The sequence below is a fragment of the Paroedura picta genome, chromosome 7, assembly GCF_049243985.1.
Source record: "Paroedura picta isolate Pp20150507F chromosome 7, Ppicta_v3.0, whole genome shotgun sequence".
Lineage (NCBI taxonomy): Eukaryota > Metazoa > Chordata > Lepidosauria > Squamata > Gekkonidae > Paroedura > Paroedura picta.
Window position 1 is genome coordinate 41670990 of NC_135375.1, and position 6000 is coordinate 41676989.

Below are 6000 nucleotides of genomic sequence, written 5' to 3' on the forward strand. Positions count from 1 at the left end.
AAAAATATGATAAATAACTCATTTTCTTCAACTTTGGTCCTCATGCCATGAAAAAATAATAATCTAGGTACATTTTACATATCATTTTTGTCTGAGCATGGTATGTGCTGAACATGAAATATCACTGTATCACCATAGATGGAAGCTATGCTTAAACATGATGCTGGCAATGGAACAAGGCCAGTATCTCCCTTACCTATGCATGCTTTGTAAGCCCAACAGGGATTTCCAGTTCCAGCAACCACCATACCAGAATGCTAAGACCACATAGAAAGGGACTGAGGGTCCTGTTCAGCTGTGAAACTGGCCACATGGAAAACTGCCTGAATTCTTTGTGTGTGTGTGTTTAAATTCCCAGTTTTGCATTTAAATCAGGCCTGAAAAGATTTTTACTTCAGCATAAGGCCAGTTTTTAAGAGCCTTTTTTAAAGAGCCTCTTGTGGCGCAGAGTGGTAAGGCAGCCATCTGAAAGCTTTGCCCATGAGGCTGGGAATTCAATCCCAGCAGCCGGATCAAGGTTGACTCAGCCTTCCATCCTTCCGAGGTCGGTAAAATGAGTACCCAGCTTGCTGGGGGGTAAACGGTAATGACTGGGGAAGGCACTGGCAAACCACCCCGTATTGAGTCTGCCATGAAAATGCTGGAGGGCGTCACCCCAAGGGTCGGACATGACTCAGTGCTTGCACAGGGGATACCTTTACCTTTACTTTAAGGCCAGTTTAAAGCAATGGTAATATATTACTCTTAGAACCTGAAAAACATGGCTTCAACTCACCGGGGATGCTGGTTGACATTGCGGACAGCGGGAGCCAGGAGGGATGTGACAAGCCCCAGCATGACCATGAGCGCATCAGGACACGTCAGTGTCAGGGGCAGGGAAGTGGGCTTGAGACAGCTATATAATAGCTGCCACATACTCATGGCCCGCCTCTCCATCCTAGCAGCCATCAGAACAGCTTCCCTCCCACTCATCCTGTATCCAAATGTTCTGGTTTATGTGTGTTGCTTAAGTTAATGGCATTGTTTTTTGCACTTAGATTTAATGTCAAAGCAGAGTTTTAGGCATGATGGAGAGGCTGTTGGCAGGGAGTCCAGTTTGCGTACTGGGCTCCCCGGTGGATGGGGGACCTCATTAAGAGGCTGGCAACAAATGAGGAGAACTGACCCGGCTGGGAAGCCAGGGGCTCTTGTGCATTTCATGGGCAGCCTAGGGGAATAGCCAAATGTTGGCCACTCTGTTGGCCACTCCTTTCAGGCCACTTCCCTGGGAAATTGATTCCCTGAGGCAAGGGACCCTATTTCCCAGCTGGGAATGCTGTGGGTTACAGGGCACCTCAGAAAACCAGAGTTGAGCAGGGTTGGAGGCCAACCCTCCAGTTGGAGGATGTTTAACAAATAAAAGCTGTTACCATGTTTAATGCCATATGAAAGTTGTATCTTTCTTCCAGTCCTGAAGACTATCCTGCCAGTCAACAGGCTGCCCTGGGATGTGGGCTGCTCTTTGTTGGAATGTATACATTTCCTATTCTTATGTCTACTGACCATAAAGGCTTCTAGACATTTCACAGATGCAGGGATGGTCTGAAGCTGCCCTCATGGCCCTGTGCCTCTGAGCAAACCCTAATCTTATTTCTTATTCCCAGGTAGTGCATTTGCCGTGTTTGCTTTCTACAGGCAAACCATCCCACAGGACTATCTGCCTTCCCAAAATTCCCTGTTTGTTTATCCCTCAGAATCCAAGCAAGGTTTCATTTTTTATACCCTAATCTTGTTCTCTGTTGATTTTAGTTATTACTTGGGTGGTTGCATTCCCAGGAAATTTCCTTCAACTTTTTATGCCCCCTCTAAGGGAGAGCACTGCTACATGTCCAAATGTCTTTCACTGATATTTTTTCTACCCTAGCTGACTGCTTAAAGTTACTTCTGTGTTTCTGCCTCTGCTAGAAACTTCAGTAGTCTTCTGCCTTAGCCCGAAGACATGGTTGGAAGGCACCAGCAGACAAAAGCCAGAGAAGATTGAGCCTGTGTCTGGAAAGGAAACTGTGAACCTTGTGCTCCATGATGAAAGAGAGACAAAATGTAAATAAATACTACTTCACCCATAGCTTTACCTTGGCTGATTCTGCACTTACTTTGTTTATTCCATTGTGGATTTTGCTGATTTCAGATCAATTTGAATTTGGGTCTTCCCCTATCCCCCCCCTTGAAACAGAGAAGTGTTCTGCACATGATTAGGGAAGCTCACAAGGGAGGTAGCCAAGTGCAGCAGGAACCTCTTTCTTTTCTTGAGGGGGGGCGGGAGAGGATTGTAGACAGCAGAGAAAGTGGAATAAATCCAAGAGGAAAATCTCTGCTGAGAGGTTAGGGCTTCTGGAGCTTCTGCTGAGAGAAGGTAGGGCTTCCCGTTTCAGGGAAGCCTTTCAACCTGGGAATGAGGAAGCCCTGGCCAATCAGAGCTTTTCTACAGTGTTGGAGGCTTGAGGCAGCAAGTTAGTTCGGGAAAAGCAGAAAGCTGCACCTTTACTCATGCCGATTTTTCAAATATTGAGAGATATATCTACTCCAGGATATTGCGGGGGAAAGGTATGGTCTCTTTGGATCAATCACGCTTGTTGCATATGAAAAATTTAAATCACCTCAAATCAAACTAGAAATTACATTCAGTGTAGAGGGCAGGGACTGAATCAACCTGGGATTGAAATAAAAGCTCTGTGCAGATTCAGCCCATGACTCCATAGAATACAACATAAATTAAATTGCTGGTTGTATCTGCTGTTTGACAATCTTGGTATGCAACTTTTGTTATCAACTGGTGGCAAAGCAATATGTACATTTTTCAAATAAACTATTTTTTTTAAATCCTCTCAGCTCCTCACGTATCTATTTTCATAGAATTTCTGAGAGACAGAACATAAAATGTCAGGTTTTCCTTTGCAGGAAACAAAGACTGTGAAACTCAGTTCTGTTAACTCAGATTTGAATGGATTTACTGGATAGTATCATACAATTGTTGGTATGTTGGTGCCATAGTAACAAAAGTGAAAGAACCCCAACTGTGCCCATTAAAAGTAGGCTGTACACATGTGTAATATACTTCTGTTCTGGCTTTTTTACATGTTAATCTCGGTTGCCAAACAGAAAGTTGGCTGTGTTTCATTTGTCTCCATTAGTTTAGATATCATGATAGTGTTTGTTAGCTTTTTCTTCTTAGGATCAATAAAACTACAATCAAAATGGGTAGAGAGAAAGCTGGTAAAAGGATGCCTTGTATTTTCTTTGTAACATTTCTTTTTAGAGATACTGTAATCTATCTGAACTTTAATCTCTTTCCAGATTAATCTGCAACCCCACTGGAATTTCTGCCCCATGATGTCATTTGTTCTTCTGTAAACAAGGGCACCGAAGCTATGTGAGTTTTTCTCTTTTTTGCACTATACACCTATTTATGATGCACTCTCACACACACACACATGTGTTGAGTTCCATGCTGAAAAATCCAGTCCAGGAGCCATGTGCAATTTAGGTGTGTGTAGTCCTGCAGTCAAATAGCTGTCAACAATGGTGCTCATAATTATATTAATTTTTTTTTTTGGGGGGGGATTGCCACCACCACTTCTCCAAGTTCTAAGAACATGCTTTATCCAAAGGATAGGATTCCTGTGCCTGGAGGTGCACTTAGAAGCTTATGCATTGGACTGGAGTGCAATGTTTTGATATTCCAGCACTATAAATGCATGTAGGAAAAAATGAGTGTTTCCCCGCACAAGTCAACTATACGAAAATTAAAATTTCACCTGAATTTTTCAGTGCCTCTTTTTTTCTAGGTTGCATATTGTCACCTGGTAGGCATTTATCATATACCAGTCATCAGGTAGTGACCCAGCTAGACAATACAGATGCTAAAGTATTTCTTTTGTTCTGACTTCAATTTCCTTAAGACCAGATAGACTCTTGTGAAACTCTTTGATGAATCCTTGATATTTGTACTCCCCAAACAACCCAATTCAAAGAAGTCTGCAACCCAATCCAAAGCATCAGTAGAAGCTTCACCTCTTGAGGCAGCACAGATCTCAAAATGACAGATACAAGGAATGAATTGGAGAGACATACTACATACCAGGTTAAAGTGACCAGAAATCTGGGGCCACGTGGCGGGACACACCGCCACCGCCGCTGTGGCAGGCAGTCCCTCCCCCCTCCTCCCCCTCCTCTTCCCTCCTCCCTCCCCGACTGGCCTCAGAAGGGTGGCATAGGGCAACAGCAATGGCTACAGCAGCAGAGGCGGCAGTGGTGGTGGTGGCAGCAGGCAGGCCCTCCCTCCTCCCTCCCTGAGTGGCCACAGAAGGATGGCGGCAGGGCGGCGGAGGCGGTGGTGGTGGCATGTTTAAATTGTGCGTTGACCACCCACTACTGATGGCATATGGCAAAAAAGTGACATTTTGGACACACAAAATAGCCAGGCATCTCATGAACAATTCTGTTAGAGAAGCCCACATTTATGCAAACAAACCCTTTTTAGAAGCACCTCTTGACTTAAATTCCAACAATGTTTCTGTACATCGCCAGTGCAGTTGCATGGGTACTGTCTCATGTGTAAACCATTTCTGTGTCATAAAAGTATTAAAAAGTATTTAAGTTGATGGAGGGGGCATATGCTCTGAATGTTAAAATATCATTTACATCTTCCAACTGCAACAGTCCATATGAACTATTCAGTTCTACCAACATCACCCAAATAAAGACATGACATAATATCAAATCGGTAAAACTAGAGTGGCTGATTTGCATCATTCAACAGATTTCTCTTTAGTAGTCTGGGCAAGTTGCAACCATGGCAACACATTAACTGCCAGCATTTAGCCAACACTACCTTGTCTCCAAACTTGGCCAGCATTGCGTCTGCCCTTGTTTATTCCATCCTACATATTAACTGAATCTAAGTAGTGCAAAGCCTCTTCTCTTTCCCACAATGTGCTGCTCTAAGGAACAATGAGCAGTTTAAGAAATGGTCCATCATTAGGTGAAAATGCCTACATGGGAAGACTATATTGGTCTTCACAAGTTTCTCAGTGCTCCCATTTACCTGGACACCAGCTCAGCCAGTGATGCCTCATAGTACCCTTGAGTCAGAGAAGCATTGTACAATCATGTCCATAATTTAAACAGAGCCTTGAATAAACTTAGGAAGTTAAATTTAGCCATAGCACTTCCAGCACGAGATAAAACATCTAAGGCACATGAAAAATCCATTTGGAGGGTATACAGAGAGAGAGAGAGAGAGAGAGAGAGAGAGAGAGAGAATGTCATCTATTATTAATATGACATTCTACTACTAATTTTCATTTTAGTTATTGTGTATGACAACAGTGATGTAGTCACAGGAAGTAGGTGCAGCTATTTCCCATGACCATTTTGGTTTTTTTCCATAAAATTAATCTATTTTAATGAGATAAAGAGAAATGTTCCTAAACAGCAGTCCATGGTTACAGATACCTACTATCTCATGGAATGAATTAATTTACTGAGTTTACTAAATTCAGGAAAATGTGCCAGTTAGATTTTTTAAGCAAAATAATCTGTGAGCAAGGGATGAAAGTGTCACTGATGTTAGCTCCCAGTGGACGAAGACCCAGGGCTGCAACCTCCAGGTAAGACCTGGGGACTTCCTAGAATTATATCTCATATCCAAATGATAGAGACTGGTTCCCCTGGGGGGGAAGGAGAATTGCAACTTTGGAGGCAGGTCTTTATGCCATTATATCTTGCTGAGGTCACTTCCCTCCCCAAACCCTCCCCTCCACAGAGCCCACCACCAAATTTTCAGGAATTTTTCACCCCACAGTTGGCAACCCAATGTGTCTATCTAAAAGTCCAAGTGTGGCTCACACTTTAAATTTGCTGTTATTGAGAATCAAAGGAAGCAGAATGACTGGATGAAAATATATCAAACTAGTTGAGATTTGGGGAAAAAAAACTATAGAGGGGGAATAGTTGCTTTAG

At 43.1% G+C, this 6000-nt stretch overlaps 1 long non-coding RNA gene across 2 annotated transcripts in view; it reads left to right on the top strand.

The window, feature by feature from the left end:
- Positions 1-6000, top strand: part of LOC143841768 (uncharacterized) — a 173599-nt gene that overhangs the window by 155783 nt on the left and 11816 nt on the right. For both annotated transcript variants that reach the window (XR_013232802.1, XR_013232803.1), the window contains exons 2-3: positions 1945-2079; positions 3334-3409. This is a non-coding gene — a long non-coding RNA (uncharacterized LOC143841768). The remainder of the gene's footprint in view (positions 1-1944; positions 2080-3333; positions 3410-6000) is intronic.